Source organism: Rattus norvegicus, chromosome 14 (genome assembly GCF_036323735.1).
Source record: "Rattus norvegicus strain BN/NHsdMcwi chromosome 14, GRCr8, whole genome shotgun sequence".
Classification (NCBI taxonomy): Eukaryota; Metazoa; Chordata; class Mammalia; order Rodentia; family Muridae; genus Rattus; species Rattus norvegicus.
This window is the reverse complement of record NC_086032.1, coordinates 50,915,314-50,927,478: the sequence shown is the minus strand read 5'-3', so window position 1 is coordinate 50,927,478 and position 12,165 is coordinate 50,915,314. Positions and strand designations below refer to the sequence as shown.

The 12,165-nt window shown below is 42.6% G+C and overlaps 1 protein-coding gene across 11 annotated transcripts in view; it reads right to left on the bottom strand.

Moving 5' to 3' along the window:
- Arap2 (ArfGAP with RhoGAP domain, ankyrin repeat and PH domain 2) overlaps positions 1–6,156 on the bottom strand; it is a 199,650-nt gene extending 193,494 nt beyond the window's left edge. For 4 of the 11 annotated variants that reach the window (XR_005492952.2, XR_005492953.2, XM_039091932.2 and 1 more), the window contains exons 1-2: positions 5,404–6,008; positions 4,999–5,132 (exon numbers count right to left, since the gene is read on the bottom strand). The gene's annotated coding sequence lies outside the window, so the exon portion shown is untranslated. 11 annotated transcript variants of the gene reach the window in all.
- Positions 6,157–12,165: the final 6,009 nt, after the last annotated feature.

The following is a 12,165-nucleotide window of genomic DNA, read 5'->3' as shown; positions in this document are numbered from 1 at the left end:
CACCCACACCATACTAGATACCATAATGCCCAAATTCCAATCCAGGTTTCTTTCTCCATTCTTTAAATCATTTTATTGATCTCTCTCCCATTTTTTCCCTCTATTCCTCCTCCCTTCCCTTCCTCCCCCCTCTGTGTGCGCTCGCGCTCTCTCTCTCTCTCTCTCTCTCTCTCTCTCTCTCTCTCTCTCTCTCTCCCTCCCCCCTCCCCTTTCCTCTCACCTTTCCCCTCCCCCATCTGTGTTGGGTGGGGATGGGGGGGTGCTAGTTCCTGCTCTCCAACCTTGTCATGTTACAGCAGTGTCTTTCTTGTTTCTATTGCTCTGCTACATATATACCCCAGGCTAGAAGGGCCAAGAGTTTCAGGGGGCGGAGGAGGGGGGGTTGGTTCTCGGGATTTCCATCTCCTATGCTGTGGAAAGCACACAGGATTATAGAGGCACCACTACATCAAACCTTGGGTGTGGGTTCCTAGAATTGAACTCAAGTCACTGCTCTTGCCAGTGAACCATCTCCCTGACTTATGCTTCTCTATTTTTTTAAATGAGTACTTTCATAAAATTATCTAACTTTCCTGAAATTCGGGTTCCTTACTAAGATGAGGAGAGAATTTATATAGAATATATAAAATTTCGTCTATATATTATAGCATTTATAGAATTCCTTATAATAGAATTTCCAATAAACTTGCTATATTTTAAACACACACATAAGACACATATAAAATGACCTGTCGTGAACTGTAAGCATATGATTAGTGCTGGCTATTATTAATTAACCTGTTATAAACAATATTATACTTAATTATATCACATGATATGAATGCACTGGGCTTGGGTGTTATTCTTTGGCCTGAATGCACAGTAATGTCACCTCAGAAAGAAGACTGTAAATTATTTTTCCTTATAAGCCCACAAACCACTTAATACAGCAGTAAGCTAGGCAGAGCTTTATTAAACAAGCGAGGTAGATAATAATTAGTATTTTGAGATTGGAAGACTTTAGACCTGGGACAGACCACAGTGATCACCAAAGATTCCAGCCCTGCTGCATACAACCTTTTTGGCCTTCCATGATGTCATTCCCTCCTGGTCTTCACCATTGTCACTGTAGGGAAGTTAATAATGCATACAACTCCAGGCTCTCTTGAGGGTGAGATGTTTAAATATGCACTAGCCCTTTGAAAAGTTTCTGGCAAACAGCAAATATTCAGTCATTAACTTCTAGATGTGAAATAAGTGAAATCTGGCTTTTGACTTTTGGACGAAAGGGAAAAGATTATTCTGAGACATTTCTTTTTACTTATTGTGCCATCAGAAAAACATAACTCTGTAATCTAGAGTACAGTGTGTCTGTCCAAGCCAGGATACCAATTTCTTTTCTTAGTATGAGGGGATATTATAGTGTGCCATACCCAATGCCCACATTTGTGTGTTTTAGATAATATCATAATAGTTAAGTGCTAGATGATCTCCTTGGCCACAGCTCTTCTCAAAGTTCCCATTTGCATTTTCAGTTAATTAGTTGAGGGTTGAAAATTATTTTAAATTCTAATAAAGAAATCTGTCAAGTGAAGTCATAATTTGAGAGCAGCTGAAGAAAGATTTTATCCTCCACAGGTTCCACAAGGAAGGACAAACTGAACCTCGCACCACTGTGTTCAATGTCCACCCATGTGCTCCAATACCTACATCTCCTCAGTTAGGAACGGGCCCTATCCTGGCCCCAACTGCAGTCTATAGCATATCTGTAGCTGAAACTTGAACTGAGAAGCAAACAGGCATACACTCTTCCTTTCTCTGTTCCATTTTGTGCTACAGTGAGCACAGCTTTAATATTCAATTAATCCAGACAAAAACTGAAACAGTACTACAGTTCAGTACAAAGATCTTTACATGTAGACTTATGATACACACGCACTTTTTGTGTGTGCATTACATCTCAGTGTTGTAGTACAAATATCTATTCACCATGTCTCTGAATTTAAGAGCCACATTTTTAGACCAACGACCAGATGTTTCAAAATAGCCTACTGTGAATGTTTCCTCTCTGCATTTATAAATAGCACCCTGACCTCTTTTCCAACTGAATTCAAGAGCTTCCTCTTGATTCTGTGATTCTTAAAAGTCTCTTGCTCTGATGAGAAGACAAGTACTTCAACAGTCTCTGAACTTACATGCCCCTTTGTTTTCATCTACTCCTTCAATAAATATTTAAGGGACACTGCTCTCTCCAAGATAATAGTGGGAAATATTTTCAGTTCAAGATAACAGTACTTCTTATCTCACTTGAGAACAGCACAGAGGGTTACAAAGTGAAGATTCAATGTCCTCCCGCCAGGAGGTTAAAAAAAGAGCAGACTTAAGCCTGACAATAAGCAAAGGCATGGGCACAAACAACCAGCCCTGAGACAAACCACTGGGTACGAGTAAGGAAGGACTACTGAGACAGGAGACGTTCTCAGAAGAACATGACATCTGCAAAACAGCACTTACTCTGAAACAATGTGATGACTCGGCTTTTGAGACCTTAAAGCTTACAGGGTTTTAAGACAAACACATGTGACACCGTCCTTGAGATGTGATCAGGGACTCGACAAGTCTTCCATCAACTTGAGCGATACAACTAAAGACTGCAATCAGTCTGGGCTTTCCAAGTGCTGAGGTCAGAGTAAGAGCTACTCAACATGGTTTCAAGAAGAAAGGCCACAGGTGGAGACACCAACACCTGGAAGTAGACCAAAGGCCATGAAGGAGGCAGGGGGAGAGAAGGTAAACATCAGGCTACAGCACGAAGGTGGAGCAGGTGTGATGGATCTAGAGTTCAACAAGTACCTCTGTCAGAATAGCAGCTGAAATCAGCTGAAGACTGGAAAGTGAAGAGTCTGCACTTCTTGTGAATGAAGTGAAACTCTGTCCACAGTCCTTCCAACCATCTCCACCCTGGTCTTCCAAGTCATCTGCTAACCAGGAAAATGATCAGTTTCCCTTTTTCTCCCACCCAATGCTCAGCCACACAGCATAACCAATGGTGTTTGTCTGTTTTCTATTTCTATTTTACATTTTATTTTTTGAGAGCCTTCAGGAATGATGAGCCATTAATCCCCTCAACTATCCACCCCTATCTACACATAAAAGTCTGAAAATAATTCTCTCCATCTCTCATAAATAGCTTTCAAAAAATGCCTACCTCACCCATATCAGAACACCTTTGTTCTCCCTTGAGCATCAGTAGATTAGTCTGCTCATACTGAGTTAAAACTTAAAGACAAGTTCTACACAGAATAATTAAAAGATAATCCCACTGCTATTCCAATCAAGGAAATAAAAATACATTTATCTTTATTAAAACCAAATGACTTTACTACTATTACATATCTGATTTTGGTGATACATATTTTATGTATATTAATACATTGTTGCGATGTGTGTACATGTTCATGTGTGAGAGTGACACAGCATTTGCATGGAAGTCAGAGGACAACTTGCTAGAGTCAGTTTTCTCTTCCTACCATGAGCCCCTGGGGCTTGGGGATCAAACTCATGTCTTTAGGCTTAGTGGAAATATAGTCATATATCCCCGCTGTGACCAAGGTTTTTAAAACCTAAAATAGTAAACTCTATTGTAAAAATGACTTAAGGAGGAATCCCAGATCCTCCCCTTTACAATCAATGTGTTTAGATAAAAGTTAAGAAGACATATCTTGATTAGCCTTTTACAAAGAATCAGAAACTCGCCACCACTTAGCATGTGAAAAAGCAAACACCAATAAGACTCAATGCACAAGTCTGAAGAAGGGGTGGGGCATGTGACAACAGAAACTATTAAAGCTGTGGCTGTCATTCACACTGGGTGAATTTTTCTGAGTTCCTTAGTTGCAGGGAAATATGTTAAGAAGTATCAAATTGAAAGGCACAAAGTCTCCTTCTAGGACCTGGAGAAGCCTATAACCCAGAATCCCTCAGAAGCAGGTTTTTAAAACTTCACTTTCAAAATGCTGATGTAAAAAACAAAAGCTGTAATACATACAGTTTAACTCAAGTTCTATTCCACCACGGTAACTAAAAGTACTTTAATCTGAAAAGCATTCATTGAGTGCCCATGAGCCTCACAACTAGGAACTTGAGATGTCAGGAAAACAAGAATTTGTTTCTGAGTGGATCCTCAGCCCTCTCTTCTCACAGGCAGCCCATAAAACACATGTGCCAGGCAAAGGAGAGGAAGGGAAAGAATACAAGACAGCAGGCCCATATCAATTAGTTTTAGCAAGCTTTCTGACTTACTCTCTAGGTACCATTTTATTTCTTTAAAAATGACTCTTATACATCAAGTCCATATGAAAGCCTCTTGTTATGGAGACCCACCTTAAATGTGTGTTCAGTTTCTCCTTGGATCAGAGCCAGGGGATAGCTCCATTTTAGGATATAGCCTACTTGCACAACCCACTTTTATTTTCTGTCTTTTAAACATCGTTACATGATGGAATAGCAAGTGTCTTTGCCCTCCACACTTCTCTTATTAGTGTATAAAATCATAAATAAGAATCGTGTAGCTATTCTTTCTCTTTAAAAAGTTATTGCATCCACAGCCACCTTCCACTTACAGGCAATGCTCCACATACTTCTGGTGCACAGTGCTTAAGTGAAGAAAATCGATACTGTGCTTGTAAGTACAATGCTATTATGGGGATTAACAATGACATCCAATTAAATGTACTTTTAAAAATAGCGTATTCCAATACCTAAAATAATAAACTTTACTAAGTGTCTTATACTTCAAGGACAAACTTTTTACCCCTCATCTAATTTACAAAAGCCTGAGACAGTTTTCCATACAGGGTATCTTATCGATTCGTTTGTATTTTTCCACTAAATATCAAGTTATTGTTCAGAATATAATTTCACAAACCTTCCAAGTCAAAGAAACTCCAGATCGCCACCAAGAAACCCAAGACTGATTTTAACAAGAAGATGTCAAAATCAAGTAAAATAAAAACTTACTTCAATTAATAGATGGACACCGATTCTCCCATGAGAACTGCTTCCCACACTAAAGGTGAAAGAGCTGCCTGGTAACCGCACTCCAAGAGGTCCCCTGGTACAGTGCTGGGTTCAAGCAGGTGGAGGCCGAATGGCTGTAATTAAAGTTAATTAACAGGGTTGGCGTCTTAAGTGTGTAACCAGAAGGGTGCGAGGTGGCGGGGGGGGGGGGGGGGGGGGGGAGGGACGGGGGCGAGCTCGGAGCCCCAAGTCATTACCTCCACCGAGAGAAAATAACTCAGTGACTGGAACTCGCCCAAGCTGTTTATGGTCTGGGGCAGGGGAGGATGAGACCCAGACTGATAGACTGGACTGTCACCCCTGCGGGTCAAATCCCAGGAGCAAGTGCGCTTTCTGATCACTTACCGCCTTTGGTTTCTCTTCCGACGCCCACTCGAGGGAAGCGCAACCCGAGCGGCACAATCTAGAGCAGCCGGAGTACCCAGCCCACCCCGAAGTGCGACGTTCTCGCACCCGGGACCGTACCGCGGCCAACACACCCCGGGGACTCGCCTCGCTCGCACGCGGCCGCGGAACCTGGGCAGCTCAGCGCCGGCTCGTCCCCGAGGTGCGCTGTCCCCAGCTGGAGGACGAGGGGGCGAGCAGGTAGACCCCACGCCGCACCTGGAGGCGGGAGCGCGGCTGGGCTCGGCGGGCTAGCGCGCAGCCCCGGAAGCCGCGCCCGCCCGGGCCGCCCAGGTGCTCCGCGCGGCGCCCGGCTGCTTCCTCCCCAGCCCCGGGGGCGGGGATCCGCGGCCGGCGGGGGCGGCCCGAGCTCAGTGGTGGGGGCAGCGGGGCAGGCCGTCCCGGTTCCGCAGCATTGCTGCGCGGCTGAGTCAGCCTGCCCGTCGCTCGGCCGCGCCTGCCGCCCAGGTCACCTGGAGCGGGTCTGCCCAGTGGGGGCCCGGGAAGGGCGCGTCCCGGGGCGACGGGTTGGCCCTGCCACCCTCCCGCGGGGACCCTCGCCCGTTTCCTTCTGCTTACTGCGGATACTGTGCGCTCTGAGCAGGGCTGGTGGCCAATGAGGCGGAACGCCGCCGCCTCTGATTGCAGAAGAGCTACACTATGGAGAACTTTCCCTGTTGCCTCTGCGTTTTCCAAACTTCACACTCATCTAAGACACCCGTTTTCCTAGGTTCCAGTAATCAGTGTGTCTACTAAAACCTCTGTGGGATTCTCCCCAGTCACCACTGCGACCATATTCTAAGATCCCCTTTTTTAGATGAATCTGAGGAGCAGCACAGCACCAATGGTCTGAGGAACACTTATCCCTGGGTAACTAGGTCTCAGACCTGGGCATTGTTAGAGTCTGGAAGGACTTTCCTATCTTTGAATCAGTCTTTGTCTGCTCTTGGTGATAAGATGAAAAAGAGAGAATCCCAGAAACCTACCTGAGAGCAAGCAGATCATTGCTAACCTGTTTCATACTACAGTTTGGAGTTTGTTTGTTTTTAATAGATTACCTACCTGAGTTTCTCCCTCAACACATGAAAGTACTTATCTTTCCGCTGTATCTCTTGACAAAAGTGAAGCAATTACAATGATGCGCAGACCTTATTATGAAAATAAGATAATGGGTGAAGCTCATCGGGTGAGAGGCTTCCCAGGAGCTCAGGCCTTCATGAGTCCGCATTACCAGCTGCCATCCAAAACCACCATCTTTCTAGAGGTAAAGGAAGGGCCAAGCTGCGGTTTCCTTGCTTCCTTTACACTAAATGTTTCACAGAAGGCCCTAGGCAAATTGCCGTCGGTTCCCCTGAAAAACTTGCAGAATTGTTTTTGTCTCTTTGTTTTTCTTTTGTTCATTCATTTGTTCTTTCTATTTATTTATTTCTAAGTTCCTTTATTCATTCTGGTTTTACTTTCCATGGCATTTATTACAAATTTTCTGTACTCTTTCCCAGATTCATCTACCTACTGCACTCTTGGTTTCCTTTGCTTTCCTTCCTAACAGTTCCCACATACTTCCCCCTCAACACACCCCCAATCTTCATTAGACTTCTTAAATCCTTCTCTGAACAAGATAGGTTATTAAATATACAAGTACTCTTACGTCAGTTACGGTGTCTCGGGAGACCAAGGTTTAATTTGTTCTCCATTTAGTTTTCATGATTGGTTTTGTAAAATCTTTTGCATGTCCTGGCTCCTTCCACTCTCTTTAGTTCCTTAATCTTGTCATTCAGTTATCTGGGGTTTTCAAAAATTGTCCTGTTAGATAATAAGGACATTCAACTCTGAACATACAGTGGCAAACAACTGCAAAACGATCTCGAGATGCCATCCTCTCCCTGGGGACAGACTTTGGTCTGCAGTGTGCACCTGTGATTTAATAGCAGTTGTGATAGGTAAAATACCACTTCACTACAGACTGTATGCATCACTCATGAGGGCTAAGTTGGTCTGCCAAATCTTCATATGGGAGGGGTGGGGGATGGAGAAAAGATTGCTCAGGAAAGATGCCAAAAGCTACCTTTTTATTAATTGCTTGTTAATCACTAATCTCTAGCCAAACAACTGATACATGTTTCATAGGTATGCCACAACTTTGAGTTGAAATAATTCTTCCAGTTTTATAAATGCAGGTTTAATTGAAGTTGAAAGAGGCTAAGTAGTGAAGAGCAGATAAATTGAGCACATCTAAACTGTATTAGTACAGCATAAATTATTTAAGTTATGCATTAAGAGGACAAAGTGGACAAAGAAATTGACTTTCTATAAGAATTAAGATATGGAGATATGTCGACCTGCCAAGGTCCTGGAGCGTCGATCTGTTATGCCCACTATTTTCCCATCAAGGCTGAAATTACTCCAAGCTGACCTGCCCCTACCCCTAGTTCCTAGATTTGGGAGAGCAGAGCAAATGGAACTGTTTAACTGGTTCGTCGCCTTTGTTACTCTAATCCTTATGTACCTACAATACACTGGTATGAAAAAGGTGATGAATGGAAACCCCTCCTTCCTAGGACTGACTCACCTCCCACCCCCAGTTTTTCTAACCCTGTAGTAGTGCTCACATCTACTGATGGCTTGCAGGACAGCTGCTGCTCCAAACATTTCACTAGTAGGAGCTCAGGTAAAGATAACAGCAGCTCTTTGAAAAGAGAAGTGACATCAATGGGAAGAGAGGACCTTAGTCCTGTGAAGGCTCAATGGCTCAGTGTACAGGAATGCCAGGGTGGGGAGGGAGTGTGTGGAAGGGTTGGGGGAGCATCCTCATAGAAGCTGGGGGAGGGGATAGGGAGTTTCCAGAGGGGAAACCAGGAAAGGGGGTAACATTTGAAATGTAAATAAATAAAATATCCAAGAGAAAAGAAAGAAAAGAGAAGTGATAGGCAGTGTTATCTGCAGATAAGAAACCTAAACGAAATGGGATGTGAGTGACTTACATCATCATGGAGTAGCATTAAAGAGGGATAGGTCCAAGCCTGAGATTGTCTCTGGCAAAGATCACGGGTGCTGATCTGGAAAAGGCCCCATTTAAGATGGAACCCGTCATGCCCTGTGGGCTGAGCCAGTTTGAGTACGTACATTTGACACTTGGACCCTGGTTTCTCCACCTATAAAAATAATGCTCATTAGAGCAGTGTGGTTATGCATCTGAGGCACCTTGGGATTAGTCACCCCTCAGAGCACTTAGTTCTATTGTTTTCTCCCTGATTTCCCAAGATCTAAGTTCACATTTCACTTCTTTCTCAATACTTTGAAAATATCTGATGGCCAGAATTGCTTACAATAAAAATTAAAGTAATCACTCTTCCTGTATAAAATGCCCAATGTTAGTTTGCCAGATAGAAAATGTAGAGTTGTAGGAACAGCAGGCAAATATTTAATAATGTTTCATACTTAGGGGTAAAATAAACAAAATATTATACTAATTTACAAATACTGCACTTTTGACTCCTATTTTACTAATTTATATTACTGAACATGTAATTTGACAAAAAAATTTAACTGGAAAACTAAAGATAAATCATCTTTGTGTTCTCACCTCCTCCATAACTATACCCCCTGGTGTGCTGTTATTATAAACTGGTATAGAGTTTAGTTATGTATTGTACAGTGAGTCTACATGTCCATTTTATCTAACTCAACTTTTATATCCTTTGATTAGCATCTCACCAACTTTTCTTATCTCCTAACCTCTCTGGTAACCATAGTTTTACAATATACTTGGGTGATATCTCTCTCTCTCTCTCTCTCTCTCTCTCTCTCTCTCTTCCCTCCCTCCCTCCCTCCCTCCTTCCTTCTGCCCCTCTTCCTTAGAATTGGGTCTCTGCTGGTTGAGGTTTTGTTTGTCTGTATGTCTGTCTATGTATTTGTTCCACTTGACACAAGCTGAAGTTATCTGGGGAAAAAGTCAATCCTCTGATTGGCCTATGGGCAGGCTTATGGAGTGTTTTCTTTATAGATGGATCGACTGTGGTCAGAAGGTATAAGACAAATAAACTCTTTCTTTCCCAAGTTTTTTTCATTCCCAAGTGACTCAGACTCTTCAGGTACTACATCATCAGCCGTTATACATGGGATCTTTAAATTCCATGTATAAGAAAGTTGATGTAGTAGGGTTCTTCTGCTCATAGATTGTTTCATTCCAAACTTTCCAGCAGTTCAGGGTCACTCTGAAAAACATACTAAGATACAGTTCTAATTTGCTTTTTGCTACTGTGATTAAGACTATGACCAAAGTTTCCTGGCAATACTGTACCTCTAGCTGGCCTCAAATGATTCAACATATGAGTCTGTGAGGGACATTTCAGATGCAAACCACAGCAACTCTGTGTGCATCCTATCTAGGTCTAACTGATGATATTTTGGGCTATACTTGCCACCTTTGGGTTCGGGAGTGATCAGGTTAATTAACTGATGGACAAACAAGGAGGTTTTCTGATATTTCTGACTTTCAACCACATATTTTGATGTATTTGCATTTTTAGCCCTCTCAGTTGGACTGACGATTAGGTTCTGCCATTATCACCTGCTTAATTCTTGTAGAAACTGAAAGTTACCTCAGCTAAGAATGTACAACCTGTAAATAAGAGAGAGCCTGTAATATGGTATGGTGTTTTGAATATGCATGGCCTAGGGAGTGGTACTATTATCGGGTGTGGCCTTGTTGGAGTAGGCAAGGCCTTGTTGGTGAAAGTGTGTCACTGTGGGGGTGGGCAATAAAACCCTCCTCCTAACCTTGTGAGGGTCAGTCTTCTAGCAGTCTTCAGTGGAAGATGTATAGAACTCTCAGCTCCTCCCTAACCATGCCTGCCTGGATGCTGCCATGCCTTGATGATACTAGACTGAACCTCTGAACCTGTAAGCCAGTCTCAATTAATGTTGTCCTTAATAGACTTGTCTTGGTCACCATGTCTGTTCACCACACTAAAACCCTAACTAAGATATATGGGTTCAAAACCTGTACCTTGTACATTACTCTGTCAGTTACAGAAATTTCTTTAAAAGTATTCAGCCATAAAGAAAAGTAAAACCTTGACATTTACAGGAAATGGAAATAACAAGAAATTATGAAGTTACATATATTGGATTCAGAAAGACACAGTGTGCTCCATTTCATATGGATAATGTAGATTTTAGTTTTTATACTATATTTGTGAAGTTGTGTGTGTGTGTGTGTGTGTGTGTGTGTGTGTGTGTGTGTATGGGTGTGGTATATCCTGAAATGAAAAAGAGAACTGACCAGAAGAGGGAAAGGGGGGATCTTAAAGAAGGGATATAAGGAAAACCAAAGAAGGTAACAATAAGTGTAACACATAAGCTTCAGAAGTGTTCTGGAGGGAAAGAAAGTAAGGAGAGGGCCAGAACAGGGGAGGGTGCTATGGGGGATGATTGGCTGTTGCGGTAAATATTTAAAACATGTGTGAACCTTTTAACCCACACTAGTTCTGGCACCGCTGGGCTGCATGGCATTGTGGGGGTATCTTTATCTCTGAGGCAGCCAGTTTCAGCAAGTCACAGCTCCACGCTGGCTGCCTGGTACTCTCTGACCCAGGCAGTCTGTGAGCTGTTCAAGCGTGGTGCCTTGCCATGCTGCTCTCTGAATAGAGTTAGTTCTGGTGCTGGAGAGTCATATGGAATTAACCTAAAATCAGGCCTCTAGATGTCTAGCATGGGGCTGACCTATTGCATCTCCCTGTCACAGACTCTGCCCATACTTCCAGCAACTGCCCCCTGGTAGTTAAGGTATTAAACTCCCAACTACCCAGTGAAATCAAGAACTCAATGAACTGTAATTTAACAATCAGATTTATGTGTTAAGTTCTCAATCCACAATACATCCACACAATAAACTCAAAACCAGTTGATAAAGATATAAACCACCCACCTAGATAAGATAAATTTACCTATAGAAATCCATCCCTTAAGAAATATTCATTACTACCTAGGGCCATTTAAGACCACCGGGATCTAGTCATCCTTCTCCCTCTCCCTTGACCTAACTTGTGCCAGCCCTCACCTGCATATAGACATCAATCTACAGTCAGCCAAAGCAAAGGATGTATGAATATAGCCCGTTGGTTTGTATGCTAACTTTTATAAACATAAAAATATAGTTTTACCACACAGACTTCTTTTCTGAGGTTAATCCCTGCCTTCCGGGGGGTTCAGGGATGGTATTCCAAGTACTTGGTTGTAGCTAGTATTGATTGTCTCTTGATCATTTATCCCTGGCCTGTAGATTTTATTCAGTGAAAAATCCTTGACAGTCACCTGTGCACTTTGGCTACAGAAACACACCCCTCCTTACGGTTTGCTCACCATTCCTGGCATACCCATCACAGGGCCTTAGGTAAATGTTTGCTTTTTAAGTTGAAATAGTTTGACACCTTAAGCTGACTCCTTGTGGTTCTTAGCTATTGTAAGCGCTGCTATAAAAGCATCACTTAACTCCTCCTCACCACAAGAAGACCAGTAAGTGGTCAGTATACTCAGACCACAATAGGCATGACAGCTGAGAAAAGGTTTAGCTAATTAAACTATTCACCGAAACTGGTGGAAGCAACCTATGTTAAAATATTTTAAAGAAAACAATTAAGTAATCTCAAGAAAATGAGCAATGTACATTTTCCTATAAAACTAATACTTTAGAAAGTCATTTAGGTACCATAGCTGAGAGTT